The 22,036-nt window shown below is 46.0% G+C and overlaps 1 long non-coding RNA gene across 2 annotated transcripts; it reads left to right on the top strand.

The window, feature by feature from the left end:
- Positions 1–4,397: 4,397 nt before the first annotated feature.
- LOC125615090 lies at positions 4,398–13,713 on the top strand. 2 transcript variants are annotated; one of them, XR_007345648.1, is made up of 6 exons: positions 4,398–4,762; positions 4,903–5,684; positions 8,319–8,395; positions 11,647–11,756; positions 12,213–12,321; positions 12,652–13,713. It is a non-coding gene; the product is annotated as an uncharacterized LOC125615090 (long non-coding RNA). The 2 variants fall into 2 exon arrangements; XR_007345647.1 differs by having other exon boundaries at positions 12,213–13,713.
- Positions 13,714–22,036: the final 8,323 nt, after the last annotated feature.

Here is a 22,036-nt window from a genome sequence, read left to right as displayed (position 1 = left end):
AGAGCGCTTGCCTAGCACATGCGAGGTGCTGGGTTCAATCCTCCCCACAACATAAAAATAAATAAAATAAAGATATTGTATCCAACTACAGCTAAAAAACAGTTTAAAAAAAAAAAAGACGACTGAGGTTGTGGCTCAGAGGTAGAGCGCTCGCTTACCACGCGTGAGGCCCTGGGTTCAATTCTCAACACCACATAAAAATAAAATAAAGATGTTGTATCCACCTATAACTAAAAAATAAAAATTAAAAAAAAAAGAACCAGAGTAAGGAAAACACATTAAACATGAAGTCAAGACCAGGTGGGTACAGTGTAGATTGGATAGAATGAAGACAGGATCACAACGAAGTCCTCCTGTTGCTACCCATTGGCTGAAGCTTGGGTTTGGGCTTTCTGGAAAGGAGGGGCACAGTTGACTCTTTTCCCTTTGATGGCAAAAGGCCTGCTGACATACAGCTAGTATTGCTCCAATCTATAGCTCATCACCACTGTGAGAAACTAACTGAGATGACACAATTTGCTCTTTGTCACCAACTGTAGCCCCAGTGACCTCCATTTCCTTCCCTCCCTCCCTCATTTCCTTCCTTTCTTTCTCTTTCTCTTTCTTTCTTTCTTTTTTTTTTTTTTTTTTTGCAGTACTGGGGATTGCACTCAGGGGCACTCTACCACCGAGCTACATCCCCAGCCATTTTCATCTCTTACTCTGAGACAGGGTCTCACTAAATTGCCCAAGCTGGTCTTGAACTCGCCATTCTCCCCAGTTGCTGGGATTACAGGTGTGCACTTCAACTTCTAACTGCCTTCAGGTCACCTCTGCACTGCTCTGTGCCTCTGTCCCTTTCCCACTTCCGGTCCAGGCTTCTGTTATATGCGCAGAGTGTGCCTTCCTTGTAACCTGAGCTCTCATGTGGCGTTGTCTCATCATGGGCCAGATTCCACCCTGGGGTCTTTTCAAATTTGCCTACCTCTACTGAGTCAAGTTATTTGCAAGAATAATAATCTCATTGGCCCAGTTCATCTTTGACACCTTGTTCTAGGTTCTAGGTGGATCACCAGTCTATGGGTCAAGTTACATCATCCAAAATATGACCCGGGGGTGCAGTGGGGATGTGGAAGGAGCTGTGTGGGAAGCAGTTCCTTTGCAGTGAGGCTTAAGTATGGCAAGCCACATCTTCTATTCATCTGGGAGAGGGATTGGGTACTAGCGTGGGAAAACAAGCAGCCCACTTATCTTTCTTGCATTGATTTATAAAATAAAGACTTTTATCTTTCTGCAAAGCTATCCTGAGTTTCTCAAGTTACTGGGGAGTCCTGCAGTAGACATGTCCTCTTAAATGTATTAAACACAGGGATTTCTGAGGGTATTTGACTTTAAGACTCTTGCGGCTCAGATGGAGGTTCGCAGAGGCATCGCCTGGCAACCTTTATAAATGCAGAATCCAGACTCTCCCCATATATACTGAATCAGAATCTGCATTTCAACGAGACTTCCAGGAGACTGTGATGGGCATTAGGGTTTGAGAAGCACAGATGGTAGAGCACACTCTGGGAAACATTGAACATCTCCAGTAAGTGACTGAGGCTTCCAGAAGGGTTGTGTCTTGCCTGAAGTCCCCTATTGTCAGTAGTAGATTTAGGATCAGAATCCAGGGGTCTAGAGTCCTGGTCACACTCACTTTGCATCTCCAGATGCTGCACCTTCACTTAGGAAGCAAGGAGTCTCCACTGGGAACAGTGGCACCCAGCTATAATCCCAGTGACTCAGGAGGCTGAGGCAGGAGGATGGCAAGTTTGAGGCCAGCCTCAGCAAGTTACTAAGAACCTGTTTCAAAATTAAACAATCAGCATCAACAACAATAACAAGAAGAATAAGAAGAAAGAGGAGGAGGGGGGAGGAGGAGGAGGAGGAGGAAAGAAAGAAAGAAAAAGGGCTGGAGGTATAGCTTGGTGGTAGAATACCTTTGGGTTTAATCCCCAGTGTCTCTCTCTCTCACACCAAAGGGTGGGGGAGACAAAGCCTTTATTAGATCATGGTTAAAGTAGTAAATTAACATATAATTTGGGTGACCATATGACTTATTTTCCAAACAATCACTTTTGAGAGTAAAAGAGGACACTGTTAACTATTTCAGGACAATATTGCCATCAGACACACTTTATATACCTGAAGTTTTTTCTTTTCTTTTCTATTCTTTCTTTTTTTTTTTTTTTTTGGCGGCGGGTGGGGATGGGGTACCAGGGATTGAACCCAGGGGTTCTTAACCACTGAGACACATCCCCAGCCCTTTGGAGACAGGGTGTCACTAAGTTGCTTAGTGCCTTGCTAAGCAACTAAGGCTGAGGCTGATTTTGAATTTTCGATCCTCTTGCCTCAGCCTCCTGAGCAGCTGGGATCACAGGCATGAGCCACCACACCCAGTACCTGAAGTTTTTTCTAGTTTACAGAGTAATTAATTGATTAATTATTATTAGTGTTTGGAGGTGGGGTCTTGCTGTATCACCCAGACTGGGCTTGAACGTATGAACTTTCTGCCTCAGCCTCCTAAGTAGCTGGGATTACAGGTGTGTGCCACCATGCCCAGCTTGTTAGCTAAGCAGCACAAATACCCAGTGACTAGATTTTGGTCTCAAAATTCCAACTTAAAGAAAAAAAAATAAAAACCTGATCCTCTGCTGGATATAGTGGCGTACACCTATATTCCCTGTGACTTGGGAAGCTGAGGCAGGAGGATGGCAAGTTCAAGGACAGCCTGGGCAAGTTAGTGAGACCCTGCCTCAAAATGAAAAATAAAAAATAAAGGGCTGGGAATGTAGCTCAGTGGTAGAGTGCTCCTGGGCTCAAACCTCGGTACTACTAAGCAAACAAACAAACAAAAATGACAACAACACTCTCCCACCTACATACACAAAGTAGATCTAATTATAATAGGAAAAATCAGTATCTGATCAGATTGAGAAAAGGGGAGCAAATTAGTAAAACAAGATGCAGGAGACACAATCAGAGAGGTGCACAAGTTTAAAAATACTTTGCTGATCCTGTTTGATAGATTTGAAATGTGAATTCAAATAAATATGGGAACCTGGAGGAAGCAGTAGTTTCCCTGCTGTTGGAGGGTGACATCCAGCATCACGGCTGTCTGCCAAGTCATTTCCCGATGAGTCAACTAGACCCTCAGAGCAGCTCTCTGAACTGTTATTCCCACACCGTAACTCAGTGCAGAGGTCTGCGGAGTCCAGATGATCTGCCAGGTGCACCTCTCAGCACAAATGCCCACCCTTCCTCTTCTGACATCAGCTTTATCTGCCCCACTTAGGTCACTCAGCTCTGGGAATAAGAAGCGGGCATGTCTTTGGTCCTGACAATCCTGGGTGTCAGACCTGGGACATCTCATTCTGTCATAGGTTTAGTTAGTATTTCAAATTTTGTGCTCTGTTTATGATTCTAATATTAATCATAGTAATAACAACTGATATTTATTGAATCATTACTCTCTTATCTCCCCTTAATATAACCATTCAAGGTAGGCACTGTCATTGTTCCATCTCCACTTGATAGAAATCAAAGCACAGAGGGGTTAAGCAACTTACCCAAAGTCACACAAATAGTAAGCAGGGTTGAGGTTTGACTCCAAGTAATCTGATTCCATAGACTATACTCTTCTTCCATTTTTACTCCAACAGTTTATAAGCTTAAACACACACACACACACACACACACACACGACTATAATATGTGTTTGTGTGCATACACAGCATACACACATATAATGTTTATATATGTATACATATTATATATGTATATGTGTATGTATGTATGTGCATATATATGTATGTGTGTGTATATATGCATATATACATACATACATGCTTGGGGTGTAGTTCAGTGGTAAAGCTGTCCTTGGCCTGGGAGACAGTGAAGATTCTATTGCTAGCCCTGGGGTAGGGGGTTGGGACTGAGCTTGTGTGTGCAAAGACAGTCCCAGGAGGCAAAGGAGAAATATTACTCACTGGACATTCACCGCGGGTTATTCCTGGTTCTAAAGGGTTGTACGTGCATTGGCTCAGTAATCTCAAAACCAAAACCAGAACCAAAGAAGGAGCAGTTATTCTTGTTGATCAGATGAGAAAAAGGAAGCCCAGAGAGCTACCAAAACTGACTCGAAAGCCCAGAGCTGAGTGGCAAATCTGGGTTTCAGAGCCAGCCCCATCTAGCGTGTGAGCAGCGTCTTCGCCACCAACCACACTCCAGGTCATTGGTTGACATGAGGGTCCGCTAGACAAAGCTCCAAAGCTCGCCAAATACGGTTTTCATTTTCTCAGGCTTTAGCGGTGCAGCCAAGTCTCGTTCCTTGGGACAGATCCGTCTGCTGGCGCGTCCCTGACCTGCGGGTCTCACCTGAGGCTCCGCAGGGTACAGGTAGGACCGGACGCCGCCCCCTGGTGGCAGGTGCGCGCCCTCGCAGCGCATGCTAATAAGCCCGCGGCGCCGCTCGCTGATTGGCTGGCGCGGATTCCAGCTGCTTTGCAAGTCGGCGGGTGCGAGGGAGAGTCTAGGGGCCGCGGGCGGCAGCGAGGCTCGGTGATCCCCCCAGTCCGGCTTCTCGCGGGCCACGTCAGGCTGCCTTGCTAACTTGGGGCTTTCCCCTTGTCTCCCATCTGTGTTCAGGGTCCAGGATGACGACCCGACACCAGGGCCAGCAGTACAGGCCCAGGATGGCATTTCTTCAAAAGATAAACCGGTGCCCACACCTGAGCCCTGGCAGGTGGGCGGGGTCCGAGTCTGGGGAGAGGGAGCCAGGACATTCTGTGCAGAAGGGGCGGGCAGCCCTGCGGGGCGGTCTCGGGGTTCCATCGTATTGACTATATGTGTTTCAATAATATTTTTAAAAATGTATTTATTTAGGTTTCCAATCTGCTTCTGGATCCTGAAGGAAGAATCAGCACTGCATGGGCAGAATGTGGGAGGGGCAGAGCCTGCCCCCAGGAGCAAGGGGCAGACACCCGTTCAGCCGGGCCCCTGGCTGCTCTGAGTCACATAAGGAACCCAGTCACCCACGTGTCAATTTCGCAGCTTCTATAGGTTGCCATTTCTGGATCTGAAGTGTGATATTTGAAAGTAAAAACTTATCCCACACACAGAGACCACAACATGCCCGCAGCTCCAAAGGCAGTGGTCACTGTCTCCTGTCGCTTGGATCCCTTGGTTGGGTTTGGGGCTAAATGTCAGGGGTTCTTGGTGCCAACCTCGTTCTGCACCATTTCCTCTCAGTCAGCCAGTCAGCCGTCCACGTGTACAAATACTGTGCTGAGCATTGTTCATGTTCTGGGGACACATGGTGAGCATGACAGGAGCAACCCTGCACTCGATGACCCCAGAGGCTAAGGGACCCATCCAAGGGCAGCTTCAGGGTGTCCAGCCTGGGGCAATGTGGGTGGACTGAGGGCTAGGCCCACCACAAGGAATCTTGTGGTGTCCTAGTCCAGACAAGCCAAGCTCTCTCCATCCAATGGCAGAGCCGGAGGTAGGCCATATAGATGCTGTTGGCTTCCCACCCCAAACCAAGGACTTCAGCTTCAAGCTCCTGAACCTCTTGACCAGGAGGGTTACTCTAGCACTGTGAACATGACTGGCACTTATGTGACCTGAGTAGATGCCCCAGGAGCAGCCTGCAAATGACACTGAAGGTAAATATGAAGCTTCCTCCCCTCTCAGGTGGGGCTCTTCTGACAGTGTTCCCCTGTTTCTCCTCCCAGTAGGATGCCACTCCAGTGGCCCAGAGGGATAACCTGCTCATAAATGTGTCTGTGTTGCTCTCCTTATGCTCCCTGTCTGGTTCCCCAAGTACCTACTATGGCTTCTTAGGGTCTATAGCCCCACCAAGGCTGTAAGTCTATTATCTCCATTTTACAGGGTAAGGAAACTGAGGTAGGGGGAGCAGGGGGCCCAGGCAGCCGGTGCCATGTGCTCCAGGACCCAGGTGTGAGAATCCGGCAGGATTGAGGGCAAGTTGTTCACTAATGCTGAGCTTACTGTGCAAGGGGAGTGTGAGGCTGGGCAGGCAGGAAGGGGGTGGATCATCAGGTCCCCTGAGCTTTACAAATGTGCTCCAGGTTTGCCTGAAGGGAGCCACTGAGGAATTTGTAGCTGAAGAGTGACTTGGTCAGGTTCAGGTTCAAGAGCCCACTCTGATGTAAGCAAGAGCAGTGGCTGGGATGTCTCTTGTTTTTCCCAAGCTGTAGAGTCTTCCTGTGTCCCCCACAACTCTGGCCACCTAGGAAATGGCAGCTTCTCGTGAGGCCAGGGAGAGCAGTGTGGTCCAAGGGCCCTTCCTTCTCCTGGGATTCCCAGCAAGCTCAAGGTCATGCTTCCACCTCCTCCATCTCAGGCTCAGGCTGCCCCTGGGGAGACTTTCTCCACCAGCCAAGTCGTCAACAAGTGATGCCTGGACTTGTTTAAGATGTGGTAGAGAGAAGGGGAGAGTTCGCCTGCCAGGGGCTTTGCCTGGGGGAGTCAGCCAAGGAATGTAGTGGATGGCAGCAGGGGAGGCAGCCTGCCGTGGCCTCCAGCAACCATGGGCCTCCTGTTCCAGCTCCTGGAAGCTGCTGTGTTCCAGCCGTCCTGGCCCCTAGGATAAGATGGAAAAAAAGAAAAGTTCTCCAGCCCTCTAAAGTACTTTTGTACCTGGCTTAAGGAAACAGTTGGGCTTGGGTGAGGGCTACAAGGAGTAGGGATCTTGAGGAGGTCTGGGTGGGGTTGGAATTGCTTGAATCGTTCATACATTTCTCTGCTTAACGTTTATTGGGCACTTACTATGGTCTCAGATATCGTTAGATGCTGAATAACAAAGACTTCAAGACCCAGTTCTTGTCTTCGGGTAACTTACAGTTTAGTCGTGGGAGATGACCATGGACACTCTGTGGCCTGTCACAGCTGCAATGGCAGACACTTGGAGGCTAAGGAAGTGTCTAAGTATGGGTATTTGCTTTATGCAGGAAGGAGTTCTTTCTGTGAGAAGATTCTGAGAAGCTTGTTGAGTTTTTAGGTGGGCCTAGAAGGATGTGAGGGTGTTCTTCAGGCAGATGGGGTGCCAGAAGGGGGTGTTGCGACAAAGAAGAAGGGAAATGTGGGTTTCACTGTGGCTCTAGTACATGTCTGTTGATTGGAGCCAAGTGGCAATGTCTGGCAGACAGTTTTTTCTCTCAAGGAATATTCTGGAAGACTTGAGACACACGTCGAACAGGTCATTGAGGATGTAACAAGAACAGGCTGGGCCCAGCTAACAGGTGCATACTGGGCCTGGGCACTTTGTGACAGGGATGTCACTGAGATGAGTCATCTTCTAGAAAACAGAGTGGTTTGGGATTATGATTGATGTCTCTGCACAGCCAAGTAGATGATGACGATTGTCCCCCAGGGAGCCCTCTCTGGTTTATAGGAAAATTCCAGTCCCTGAGTTCTGATGGAGGGTGACAGCCACTGAATGAGAGAAAAAAAGTTCGTCTGGGTGAGATGGGTTCAGAAGCCATTGATTTCTGACACTTTAGTGACTGTCTGGGTTCTTTGAGGTTAGTTTTTTTTTGGGGGTGGGTGGGGTGGGAGTAGGGGTGCTGGGGATTGAACCCAGGGCTTCATGCGTGCTAGGCAAGCACTCTACCACTGAGCTCCAACCCTGCCCTGGCTGGAGTCTTTCAAACCCTCAACCCCCTGCTTCAGTCAACTGGAATCTGAGAGAGGGAACACTAGGCCTGGGATGGGGCCCCATGAGATCCATTGATGACCCATTTCTTGAAACATTTGTCTGTGGCCTGGAGAAATAGTTATGGAGAAGTTGGGATTCTGGAAGAACCAGGAAGTTATGATCTGGTCAATAGAGGGGAGGTGGAGTGTGGAGGGGACCTTGTGCAGAAGGACCAGGACACTTCACTGTGCTTGAAAGAGGCCAACCCAGAGGGATGCACGCAGAATGTGAAGATATTGGGGCCTGGAAAGGTCCCAGTATGCACCCTTTCCAGAGAGCTTTCAATCAAGGTGAAACTACAATGCACCAATAAAAATGTGGAAAAAAATAAAGTAATACCTGTTATGATTAAAAAATAAAGCTACAAAAAAAAATCAAGGTAGATTTTATTTTGTTGTTTCTGCTTGAGCAAGAAGGTCAAGACCACTGCTCCAAGACCATTCCAGACCTCAGTCAGTCAGATTTTTTTGTACTTTTGACTCATTATGATTTTAATTTTTTTGGCACTGGGGATGGAACTCAGGGGTGTATTACCACTGAGCTACATCCCCAGCCCTTTCTATTTTTTATTTTGAAACAGGACCTTGCTAAGTAGCTGAAACTGGCCTCAAACTTGTGATCCTCCTGCTTCAGCCTCCCAAGTCACTGGGACTACAGGTGTGTGCCACTGTGTCTGTCTTAATTCATTATACTTTTTTTTGGGGGGGCAGGGGTATTGGGGATTGAATTGGGGGAACTCAACCATTGAGCCACAACTCCAGCCCTATTTTGTATTTTCTTTAGAGACAGAGTCTCACTGCGTTGCTTATGCATCGCTTTTTTTGCTGAGGCTGGCTTTGAACTCGTGATCCTCGTGCCTCAGCCTCCCACGCTGCTGGGATTACAGGTGTGCGCCACCACGTCTGGCTGGACTCATTATACTTTTTAAAACGGACCCCTTAAATGAATTTACATGGGGAAAGGGCAGAGGAAAACTATTCTGCACCCTAATGTTAAGGCCCTAAAAATATCCATGGAGCACATGTTCCCTTCTTCCAGCAAATGCGTTTTGTGCAAAGTGAGACTTTCCTGCTGGAAAGAAATCTACCTTTCTTTTTTGTGCTTTTGAAATAACTCTTGTCAATTCTCATTGAAGAATTAGTTTCAAAGTCTTCAGATTGATTTCTTTTTCTTTTTAACACAAAGAGAAGGGAATGAAATGGCTGATACTTTTATCAGAGAAGTTTAAATTTTGAACTGGCAAAGCAGATTCATCCTTCATCCTCTTCATCCTCTGCTGAGCGCCCTCTGCCTCCTTACCAGGAAGATGGTTGCCCCTCCAGCAAGGGAGGACAATGTTTGGAGTGAAAGTTATTTATTACTTGAAAAGCTACCAATGAGAGGATGAAGAAGCTGTAACCCCTGTCATCAGAAACTAACATGACAGGCCGTGTGTGTGTGTGTGTGTGTGTGTGTGTGTGTGTGTGTGTTGGGCAGGGAGGAGAGGGCAGGTGGCTGCTGCTGGATCCTCAGTGATGCTGAGGTTGGTGGCTCCTTGGTCCCTGGCCATCCCCAGGAGCAGTGGCTGCCTCCCAGCTCCCTCTCTAATCCCCCCTGGGACTGTCTCTTTGCTTTCCTCTCTGTTGCTGACCCCACAGCCGACCCTGTGGCCTGAGACACTGCCAGGCCCTGACACTGCAGAAGGCCAAGGACTGCAGCTCCGAGTGGAGCCACCATGAAGAGTTCCTTTTCCAAAATAACTCTGTGAGCCAAGAAAGTGTCTGTGCAGATGAAGCGTGCAGTCTTGCACGAGGAGCCCCAGCCGGGCCTTGCATGCTGGCTGAGCCCCTGGCACTGTGCCCAGAGTGCGGAGGGCTGAGGCGTCCTCACAGTCTGCACCGAGCACCTGATCTTTCTCCAGACTGTGGTCAGCAGCAAGTGCTGGCTTAGCAACAGATCGAAATAGGAAGTCCCAACCCTTGGGGTTGATCTAGGACATTGCCCCGAGCTCCTTCCCTCCTGGAGAAGGTGGGACTCTTCCAGCCACAGGAGCAGGCTGGTGGCAGGTGGAAGTTGTCCGACTCAGCTCTCTCCTGCCTGATTCTTTTCCTCTTTGATGCAACCAGGTGAGTCCACGCCTCCTTCTTGTCTACCTGGCTGCATCATGTCTTACACTTCCTGTTGTAGGAAGCATTCCCTGGGCACCCTGTCATCAGTGTCCCTTCTGAGCTCCTGGGTCATTTGCCCTGCATGGCTCACCTGGGCTGTATGTTTGGTCATCCCTTTCTGTCTAACTTTGCTATCCAGCTCCTGGAGGACAGAAATTATGCCCTTTATTTGCTACAGTCATGGCCCTTGGGTGCATAAGCATCAGTCAGATCCTTTCAGGAAGGTTGTCCAGCTGAGTTTTTCTTATGGAGCTTTCGGCTGGTCCCTAAAGGCCATATTGTGACAACAGTAACTTCTATCAGTACCACTCTCACCCCAGCTGCCACCCTTCCTGTTATTGCCTTTGAGATCATATCTGTTTCACATTCATTATTTTCATTTGATCTTTGCAACCACTCTTTTAAATAGATGGGTCATGTATTAATTTTTTTCCCTAGTGGATGAAAATACTGAGGTTCAGAGAGGTCAAATAATCAGCCCAGGGTCACCCAGCTGACATTTTTTTTCAATTTTTTTAAGATGTCAATGCATCTTTATTTTATTCATTTATTTATATGTGGTGCTGAGAATCGAACCCAGGGCCTCGCACATTCTACCACTGAGCTACAACCCCAGCCCCACAGCTGACTTTTTCTATTTCTCAACTTCACTGAGGTGAGGAAAAACATTGAACTCATTGAGAGCACAGGTGCATTCCTGCATGTTAAAAGAACTTGGTGAATTGAGGGCCTATGCAATGTTACATGGAATTATAATAAATTGCAATAAATAGTTACTATAAGATTGCAACAGTGAAATCAGAATGACAATCTGGAAGCCTCTGGATTTGGTTGATAGGACCTAGACAGCTGGGTGCATTGAGGGGGCGCCAGATGCAGATATGTAACAGGCAGCCAGAAGTGGCTCTGAGCAGGGCTGGAAGGACGGAGTTCATGGGAAGGAGAGACTTGGGTTCTTACCATAGTTCCCTGAGTGTACCTGGGAGCTCTAGCCTCCCTTCCTTTGCTTATTCTATTCTCTCATTCTGGGAAGCCCTTCCTCACTCATCAGAGTTCAAGGTTGTATTTCCAGTGAAACTTCATGGATGTGTGTGTGTATATGTTCCAGCAGCAGGGCATAACGGAAATCTTTCTCTTCCAAAATAGGCTGCTTCTTCTGAATTTCCTGTTTTAGACACTGATACCAATATTTGCTCAGCAGGAAACCTTGGAATCCTGTTCTCTTGTCCTCCTCAAATCACATCCAGTCTCCAAGTACGAGAGAGTCCCCATCTCCAAGGGTGCTTCCAGAGACCATCCCTGCCTTCCCGTCCTCACTGCTTCTGCCTGGGCCTTTGCTATATCCAGTTGGCTGTCCTGCCATCTCTGCAGTCCTTCTGGCTATCATCTATAATCTTGCAAAACAAGGCAAACTATGATGGTCCCCTTTCCCCCAAGAGCTTCCTGTTGCCTACAGAATGATGTTAAGGCCTTCCATGTCCTAGGCCCACTGCTCTTCCCACCCACACCATGCCCTTTTATATCCTCAAGCCTTTGCACAATATCCCTTGGTCTGGAATGCCCCCTTTCTCTGTGGCAGACAATACATTCTCACCAAACAAACATTCCATGTGCTCTTTTAGTTAGAACTGATGGGTCACGCGTGGAGGTGATGTGTGTGTGCGCATTTGTGTGTGTGTGTGTGTGCGCGCGCGTATGTGTGTGTTTTCCAAGTTAAAGAAATGTGAGTTCTTCATGTTTTTCACTCTTTCTCCTGCACAGAAATCAGGAATGCATAGGATGGAATGAGAGGAGCTGCAGGTGGTACCAGCCCAGATTGCTGAGTCACTACATCAAAGGAGGAACCTGGGCATTGCTCAACTTGAGTTAGTGTATGTGGTAAACCTTTGTTACTGCAGCATGACCTAATCTGTCCTAATACACTCTCATTTTCTACCAGCTAAAAGCTTCATCTTTTAAGTCCCAACTTAAATGCTAACTCTTTCTTAAAAGCCTTCAGAACCAACCCATCCCGAGTCAGAATTAATGGCTCTCCCTTTGTGCTTTCACAGCATGTGTAAGTCATGTCTGTTTGATGCTTAATGCATATTATCATGGTTGGTTATGTACATGCAGGGTTAGTGACACAGAATGATTAAGAGTGTGAATTCCAGAGCCAGACTGACTGGGTTCATATCTCAGCTCTGTCACTTAGCATTGGGACTTTCAATGAGTTACTTAATCTTCCAGGACCTTGGTACATGTTTGTCCCCTCAGTACCCACTAGAGTACCTGATATGATAATTGTTAAATAGTACCTGTTTGCCAGTCTCTGTTTTGTCTCGCAGACAGAAGCACCAGTAAAAGACACGCAGAACCAGAAATGGGAATCAAAATGCAAAGGCAGGAAATCAGAGGCCTTCTACAACCTACCAGGTGGAGTAGCTCATGGTCCAGGTGAGGTCTGCAATAGGCTATAGTTTTCTCCTACAAATTAATTCCTTCTGCTGGGACAGAACTCTAAAAGGGAGGAAGATATTAGATCTACCGCTTCAAACCACTTTCCCTGAAGTCATTGTTTTTATGTATGTATCCAGATGATTTTATGATTTTGTTTTTTTCCACTATTGTGATAAATTACTTTGATTGATTTTTAGAATATTAAATCACCCTTGCATTCCTGGAATAAACTCTATAGATGGAAGCTTGGTTTTATTTGCTAGATTTTGCATCTATACTCACTAACAAAAAAAAATTTTTTTCTCTTCTCCTGACACCACTCACCAGTTTTTGGATTCTACAACACCAACCAGGCATCCTATATTTCCATCCAATTTTGACACTAACTCCCCAGAGTCATCATCAGTTCCAACAGATTGAAGGGCTCAGTCCCACAAGACTGCCACCACTTCAGATGCCAGTCACAAGTCCTGGACCACTTGTACTTCTGAGCAACGGGCGATAAATCAGGGAGTCCCATGACTTCTCTTCAGGTTCGATCATTTGCTGGAACAACTCACAGGACTCAGGAAAGTGCTTTTCTTAATGTTACTGGTTTATCATAAGAATACAACTCAGAAATAGCTGAATTGAAGAGATACAGAGGGCAAAGTATGGGTCCATCGCCCTCCCAGCACCTTGATATGTTCACTAACCTGGAAACTTCCTGAGCCCCTTTATTTAGGGACTTTTATGGAGGTGCCATTACACAGCCATGAATAATTAAATCACAGCCAGTGGCGACTCACTCAGCCTCCAACCCTTCACCTTTCTCTCCTCCCTGGAGGTCGTGGAGGAGCCTGAAAACTCCAACTGTCTAAGCACGCCTAGGTTGTTCTGGTGACCCCCATGTCCCATCCTGATGCTACCCAGAGGCCTCTCATTAGCGTACAGAAGACACTCTTGTCTGTGAAGATTCCAAGAGCTTGGGGAGTTCTTAGAACCAAGAGGAACTAAGGACAAAGACCAACTATTTTTTTTTTGTTATACCACAATGATTGAGACTGGTCTATGATTTTTTCCTTTGTGCAGTATCCTAGTCCAGTTTCTTTCTTCTTTTTTTCCTATAGAGGTTATATTGGCCATATAAAAAGAGTTGGGAAGGGTACATGGATTTTTCTGTTTTCTGGAAGAGTTTGTGCAAGATTGTTATTCTTTAAATATTTGAAAGGATTAATTGATGAAGCCATCAAGTTGTCAAATAATAGATTCAATTTATTTATTGCATATTGGATATTCTGATTTTCTTTTCTTTTTCTAGTCCATTTTGGAAAGCTGCATTTCTCAAGGAATTTGTCCATTTCATTCAAACTGCCAAAACAAACAAACAATAAAGTTTTTATTTTTTGAGGTGCTGGGGCAAGTTGTCAATTTTTTGATGTAAGACAACATTCTTTTATCTTTTTGATGTCTGTAGGGTCTATAGTGACGTCCTTTCTGATATTTGGAAGTTTGTGTTTTCTATTTTTGTTGATGGGTATTGCTAGGAATTTATCCATTAAAATATACTATTTTCAAAGAACCAACTTTTTATTTTCTTATTTTCCCCTAATGTATATTTGTTTTCTATTTCACTGATTCATAATCTTTATTATTTTCTTCCTTCTATTTTCCTTAGATATATTTTTCTATTCTTTTGTTTTTAATATAGAACAAACCATTTTCAGCCTTTCCATTTTTATAAGGTTATAAATTTCCCTGTATGCCTACCATTAGCTATATCCCATGAATTTTCATGTAATGTCCTTTTTTGGGGCACTGGAGATTGAACCCAGGGGTGCTTAACCACTGAGCCACATCCCCAGCCCTTTTTATTTTTTGAGACAGGGTCTTGCTAAGTTTCTTAGGGCCTTGGAAAGTTGCTGAGGCTGGCTTTTTTTTCTTTTTAAAGAGGAATAAAAGTTTATTTGGGGTTCATGGTTTCAGAGATCTCAGGCCATAGATGGCCAACTCCATTGCTCTGGGCCCGAGCAAGGCAGAACATTGTGGTGGAAGAGTGTGGTGGGAGAAAGCAGCTCAGGTTATGGCACCAGGAAGTAGAGAGAGACAGCGTCACTCAGCAAGGATAAAATCTATATCCCAAAGGCACACCTCCAGGGACCTATTGAGGCTAGCTTTGAGCTTGTGATCCTCCTGTCTCAGCCTCCTGAGTTGCTGGGGTTGCAGGCATGTATTTGAATGGAAATTTTAGATTCACTCAGAAAAGAAAACCTGTATTGGTCAATACATTTTCACAAACAGAATGTGGTATATATATTTTAGAACATAAAATTCTGGGGTCAGGGATGTAGTTCCAGTGGTAGAGCACTTGCCTCATAGGCATGAGGCCCTGGGTTGGTTCCCCAGCACAGTAAAACAAACAAATAAAATAAAAATGAAAAAATTCTGTTAAAAGAAGATATACTTTGTATCCCATAAATACAATACTGTCCATGCAGATGGCTTTCTGAAGAAACGTGTGTGACTTCGCATCGTGTGGCCTTCATTCACAGACCTCCCGACCGTGACCGGGTTTCTTTCTTCTTGCCAAGGTGTCCCCCTCAATTCAATTCATCTCTGCTCAGGCCAACCCAGCCAGGGCCTCCCAGGCAGCTTTCTGGCTTCCTTCCTTCTGGAGGGAAGTCCTTCCTCAAGCTCCCCAGTCTCTTTCCACATGTTGTTCCCCGAGTTGGTCTGGAGCCCGGTGTCCAGGCTGCTCTAAGAAGTGGCCTGGGCCTGGCAGCAGGGCTTCCCTTTGATGGCACCATTTGTCAGCTGTGCTTTGGCCTCCCATGGAGAGAATGGAAAAGGCTCCTGTCAGTGACGACTGATCTGGCAACCAGAGCTTGCACTGTTTGGGAGAGAGGCGGACTGTTAACATCCTAGCAGCCGCTATTCACTGAGCACCTACGGATGCCAGGTTCTTTGCTGGAGACTTCTGGGTGGTGTCTTGTTTATCTTCACCATAACTCTGAGGAAAATGCTATTACTGCCCAATTCTGAATAAGGAAGTGGAGCTTCCAAGAAGTAATGTGCCTGCGGACACCGGTGGTCAGTGCAGAGAGGCCTTGAATCAGGTCTGACTCCAGGGCTAGTGCCACTTCCATGACCAGCTCACTGCTGAAACCCTGCGACTCAGCTCTCCCATTTCCCTGGAATTGCAGGAGCTGGACAGGATCAGAGAGCTGGCCCAGCCAAGCCCCTTGTTTCTGATGAGGAGACCAAGACTTGGAGCAGGTTAGTGGCCTGACCAAGGTCACACTGTGATGATGGACAGGCCGGTCCTCACTCTCATGTCTCTGGAGTCCCTTCTCTTACTGTTGGCCGTCATTAGAGGACTACTCTCCTACAATGGGGAACTTTGGCTGTTCTGTGGACCTAATCAATATGTTGGTCTCTGTGTCCATTTCTCTTTCCCAGAAAGGTGTCAACAACAGTTCACCTTGGACCACCAGTGTGATGACTGCTTCTCTGACTCTCAAGGTGGGGCACTCTGCACGGACCATGACCTTCTTTACTACCTATGTTTTTTTCCCACCTCTTCCACACTTGGCGAGGAGGGACTGAAGCCTTGACTCAGAGTGTGTCTTCTTTTGACACTGACTTTCCAAGTCTGCCCAGCAGCTTTGCACTCGAGGTCATACCAGGCTGGATGTGGATATGCTGCAGCTGCTCTGGAATGACACTGGCCATCCCCTTCTTCAGGGTGATGATGTCTCTCCCACTTTGCTGGCACTGGCTGAGGTCACAGTGCTGCGGCCATCATGAGTGTCTGTTTGAGAAGACCCAGCCAAGCCAGAATTTCTTGGTCTTTGCTTATGTAGCAGCAAAGACCTATTCTACACAGTAGTCCTTTTGTGCCTTGACAAGAGTTCCTAGAGGTGGCACATGAAAATGGTACAGAGATGGTTAATTTTGTGCATCAACTTGTCTGGGCCAAAGGATGCCCAGATAGTTGGTAGCACATTACTTGTAGGTGTGTCTGTGAGGGGGTCTCATGAAAAAATTAGCATTTGAATCAGTAGACTGAGAAAGATAGGTTGGCCTCACCAGCATGAGTGGGCATTATCCAATCAGTAGAAAGAATAGATGAAACAAAAAATAGAGAAAGTTGCTGGGGTGGTGGCGCATGCCTGTAATCCCAGCACCTCGGGAGGCTGAGGCAGGAGGATCATGAGTTCAAAGCCAGCCTCTGCAACTTCGAGGTGCTCAGCAACTCAGTGAGACCCTGTGTTTTATTAAAACACAAAAATAGGGCTGGGGATGTGGCTCCGTCTTTGAGTGTCCCTGAGTTTAATCCCCAGTACTCCCCCCTGCAAAAAATGGAGAAAAGGTGAACTCTCTGTTCTTGAGCTGGCGCTTTCATTCTGTCCTGTCCTTGGACGTGGGAGCTTCTGGTTTTTGGATCTTTGGACTCCAGGACTTAACCACTGATAAGCCCCTTCCCTGAACAACACCCATATGAGGCCTTCAACCTGAGACTGAATTGCACCTGTGACTTCCTGGTTCTCCGGTATGTAGATGGCATATTGTGGGAATACTTGGCCTCCACAGTCACGCAAACCAATTCCCAAAGTAAACCTCTTCTCTGATCTCTCTGTATGTCCTATTGGTTTTGTGTCTCTGAAGGATAAGATACTTCCTCTTTCTATCAGTGGGAAAAGTATTCAGTATCTTATTTCAAATATCATAGTTTATAACATTAACCTGGCTACATTCACATATAAGAGAAACAAAACTTTTATGAAACAATATTTGTGATGCTCTTAATTACATGTATTATATTCTAATCCATTTTATTCCATTAAAAAAGTATTAACCCCTCCCCATAGAATTAATTTTAGGACCCCCCATTTATCATGGGCAGTAGGAAAACACTGCTCTATTGTGCTTGTCTACTTTTTTTTTTTTTAAGTAAACCTAAAAAAGGAATCTGAAAGCCCTATCAGGCCTCTAGCACAATTCCACAAATTCCAAATATTTAGAAGCTTTGTGGGCTGAATCTTGTCCTCCCTCTAAAGTCATATGCTGAAGCCCTAACTCCTAGTAACTTAGAATGTGACTGTATTTAGAGACAGGGACTGTTAAAAAGGTAAAATGAGGTTGTCAGGGTGTTCCCTAATGCAGCATGACCAGTGTCCTTACAAGCAGAGGAGATGAGACACACCAAACATGTACACAGACCAAGGGAAGACCATGTGAGGAAGAGAAGGCAGCCACTGAGAGCCAAGGAGGAAAGCCTCAAAGGAAACCAAACTTGATGACACCTTGGTCTTGGACTCTAAGCCTACTGAACTGTGAGAAAATAACTTCTATTGTTATTTCATTATGACAGTCCTTACAAATGAATATAGTACTATTAGCCTTTACATATGATTATACTGTCCCCTCTTGGAATTCTCTCCACTTCCAGACATCCAGTTCTGCATGCACACTTGGCCTTGTGTGAGCTGGTCATCAAAGACCTTGCCATACTACCCACACCCAGTGGCAGCCACTCCAAACTACCCACACTTCTCCAAAGATGAGTAGTCCCCACCTCTCTGCCTTTGCTACTAAGGCTCCCTCTGCTGGAAGCCCCATCTCATCCTTTCAAGTTGATAATCATCTCTTCAGCTTCTGAGGCTCACCCCAAGCATCATTTCCCTCTAAAGTCTTTCCTGAGTTTCTGCTGCCCAGAGACAACAATTTCTACTGTGCACAGAGTCTCTTTAGTAGGCCTGAGACTGCTCTATTGTGCTTGTCTACTTTTTTTTTTTTTTTTTTTTTTTTTGAAGAGCTGCTTCCAAGGTTGGCCCTTGGCTGGGATTTAGGAGCTTGAATTTTGAGATCATTCCTTGATTCCCTGGTAACAGAGGCTCACTCTGGCTAGGCTGTTAGTGCAAACTGTGGTATACGTTGAACACCTGCTTTCCTTCTGAGACTCTGGAGGAAAGTAGGCCTCCTAATACATGCTGTGCAGAGGGTACCTATACCACCAGTCCCCAAAGAAAACTCTGGAAACTATTTATAATGAACTTTCCTAATAGACTTTTCAAACTCATCCTGCTGGAGGAATGAAATATGTCCTGTGTTGAGTCCACTGAGAGAGGACTCTTGGAAGCTTGTACCTAGTGGCTTCCAGACTGCCCCTTGGGCCTTATCCCTTTGCTAATTTTGCTTTGGATTCTGTACACTGTAACAATCACAGCCATGAGAATGGCTATATGCTGAATAGTGCAAGCAAATTTCTTGAGCTTGGGGTGTCTTAGGAATCCCCAACGTACCTGTCACATGTTCTACCACATGCCTACATACATATTTCTTGCATCAACACCTTGAACCTTTCTCTTTTTTGTTTTATTTTAAAATTTATTTATTTTGGTACTGGGGATTGAATCCAGGGGCACTTAACCACTGAGCCACATCCCAGCCCTTTGTATATTTTTATTTAGACATAAGATCTCACTAAACTGCTCAAGGTCTCACTAAATTCCTGAGGCTGGCTTTGAGCTTGCAATCCCCCTGCCTCAGCCTTCTGAGCTCCTGGGGTTATAGGCGAGCACCTCTCACCTTGAACATTTCAATGCTCTACTTTCCATATCCCTAATTCATGTTGTTACAAAGGGTGTTTGTCTTATTTACCTTTGTCACTCCTGGGTTAGCATGACACTCAGTTCTGTCGCCCATCTGAGGGTCTTCTCAGGTGGCTCATCTAAACATTACGGTTCACAAATATTGGCTTCAGAAGCTACATTTGTAACCCAACACTTCAGAAGGATAAGAGAACAGGAAACAGATATCTAGCGGTGTAAACATAAGCCTTCCTTTTCTAGAGGAGTCTTTGTGGCAGTCCATAAAGTTCCTTCTTCCCCAGCTGAAGGCTTAGATGTAAGGAGATGAGGACCATACCAGGCAGATATAGAAATCAACCTATCTTAAATGCCTCATTCCCACAGGAGATGCCGTGTGTGTGTGTGTGTGTATTTTTTTGGTATATATGTATAGTGTATGTATGTATTTTATATATGTTATGTATATATATTTCTGTTCCAACTTTATAGACGTGGCTTCCAGAGTCCCTGTAGTTACAAGAGTCACCAATAAGAAGGCAGCCCACAGCTGTGGCTTCCTATCAAAAATTTTAGTTCTTCCAACAAGATGCAGTTGACCAATCAGGGCCACTTTTACCACAAGTGTCATTCCTGGCAACTAAATTGACATATCACCTTAATAGGTTACCAAGGGAACCGAGAGTAATGGTAGCCAGGCTCTAAGATGGCTCCCAGTGACCCCCCCTGGGTCCTGTATTCATGCCTTATCACTCTCAGTAGGGCCAACCTATGCTATCACTAAGCTACTGGGGAAAAATGATGATGTGAGAATTCTGCAGCTGTCAAAAAAGATACTATAGCTTCTCAGTCTCTTTTATCACTTGTTCAGCACAAGTCAGTGCATGTTTTGAGAACATAAGCAACCCTAAGAGGCCCATGGAGTAGGAACAGAGGACTTTTGCCAAGGGCTATGCCAGTACATCTTCTTCGAAGTGGGTCCTCTATCTACATCCAAGTCTTCAGAGCAATGTAGGTCTGAGCGGGCTGGACTAAGCTTGTGATCTCTGACTTTCTCAGAGTCTTCCCTACAGCTTAAGACTTTGGCTTCAATTTTTTATTTTCTTGATTCTTGGAAATATTGTTTTCTTCTAGGATCCTCATCATAATTCTATGCTGATTCCTTTACAAACCCAGTGTTTCCACTTGGCCAACCTCATATTATTTTCAATTAATTACTCCCACTGTTTTATCAATAATTGCATATTGGCAATGTTTGCTCAATACTGTAACATTATTTACTGTCTATGATGTATGTAAGAGGAAGGGCAAGGAGGATAGACTATTTCCTTTACACTGCTTGTGGTACTTTTTCTTGAATGCTCACAGGACTGAAACTATCCTTACTGAAATCTAGTCAGACCATTTCCAAAAAGTAGAACTGCCTTTTGGGAACCGAGAGTGCTTGTGCCCAGGTGACTGATTTGTTTACATCAGCATTACCCAAAATGTGTTCTTGGAAAAAACACGCTGGAAGATATTAATAGGGTGTTACTCAAAGGTCTATGGTCAAAATGCTTGACAAACGCCAGACTAAACAAAGTGAGTTCCATTACCGCAGGCCTCTACAGAACAATTTAATAGTCATTAACTGAGTTAAGAAATTATAGGTTGTCCTGGGCTGGGGATGTGGCTCAAGCGGTAGCGCGCTCGCCTGGCATGCGTGCGGCCCGGGTTCGATCCTCAGCACCACATACAGACAAAGATGTGTGTCCGCCGATAACTAAGAAATAAATATTTAAAAAAAAAAAAAAAAAAAAAAAGAAATTATAGAGTTCACATCCCAAACTTATTTGTCTCGTTTTCCCCCCACAGGAACACTGTGGCAACGCTTCTTTATACAAAACGGTCTCACACGACAGTGTCAGAAGCATGTCAGTTTCACAAATGAATCCAGACTTCTCTGTACAATCACATACAGGGGACAGGAAGGCAGAGATGATCTTCATTTAAAAACGGAGGACACCCGAGTTCAAAAAGGTTGCGTGTTTGGTTGGCGCTTTCTGAAAGAGGTCTGGATCGGGAAAGAACGCAGGCAAGTATTCTAAAATGTTGAGTTCCACTTTTCTCCGAAAGAGACCTTGACTTCATGTCCTCACCCTTCTGTCCCCTAGGGAGGGCATTAGGAGCCCCTTCTACCTACCCTCTTTCCAAGGCGCACTGTTCCTTCCCCCGCATTCTTCCAGGCTCAAAATCCTCATCGGCTGACCTAAGGCATCTATCTGTCCACAATTAAATACTAAAGTGCTTTTTCTTTTAAATTTTTAAAGTGGGCAAGACAAAAATGGGTCCTAAACCACGTACTTTTAAACTGAAGAGTCACCATTATTTTCTACGAGGGGTTATAAAAAGGATAAGGGCCCGGCGCTTGGGGCACTGGAGCGCCCTGAGCTTCCAGGTGGCGCCTACTCTCCGCCCCGCAACTCCGCGGCGTGCGGGTCCGCGCCCACCCAGCTCACCAGCTTGTGCGCCGGGAGCCAGCGGCTACAAGAACCCTAAGCCGACATCCCGCCCAAGACGGGAACCGGCGCGGGGGCGGAGCCGGAAGTAGGCCCTGGCGGAAGCCCGCCCCCGGAGCCTGTTTCCCCTCTAGGAGACGGGAGGTTCCGCATCTCTGTGGTCCAGGCTCCCCCGCGGCGCTTTGGCTGGGAGAAAAGGGGCGGAGACCCAAAGGCGTGGGTTTGGCTCTCCAGGGCCCCTTTCCTATCCCTTCCTACCAGTACGCACCTGGCAGCACCAGCAGCAGAGGATCAGAAATTGCTTCTGTCACGATTTTAAAAAATCAAGATGCACGAAGACAACAGACCACCCCCAAATTCAACAATTTTCTGTTTTTTTTTTGTTTTTTTTTTTTTTGACTCTTGCAGTGTATGCGTACGTACTTTATTAAAAAGTTGAGGTGAAGTCGGACTTTCGTGAACCATACAGCCGAAATGCCCCCCACCCCCCGCGAAAAAAAAAAAAATAGTTTCACATGTGAAGCGTCTTTCGAACTTGAACTCAGCTGGTGCTACACCAATGCTCTGGTCTCTTTTTCATGGAGCCCCCCCCCCCTTTCTTATCCCCCGCCCCAATACCACGGGCATGAGCAGGCACACTTGTCC

This window comes from Marmota marmota, unplaced genomic scaffold (assembly GCF_001458135.2).
Source record: "Marmota marmota marmota unplaced genomic scaffold, marMar, whole genome shotgun sequence".
Taxonomy (NCBI): domain Eukaryota; kingdom Metazoa; phylum Chordata; class Mammalia; order Rodentia; family Sciuridae; genus Marmota; species Marmota marmota.
The sequence above is the reverse complement of the archived record's forward strand: the minus strand, read 5'-3'. Positions and strand labels throughout refer to the sequence as shown.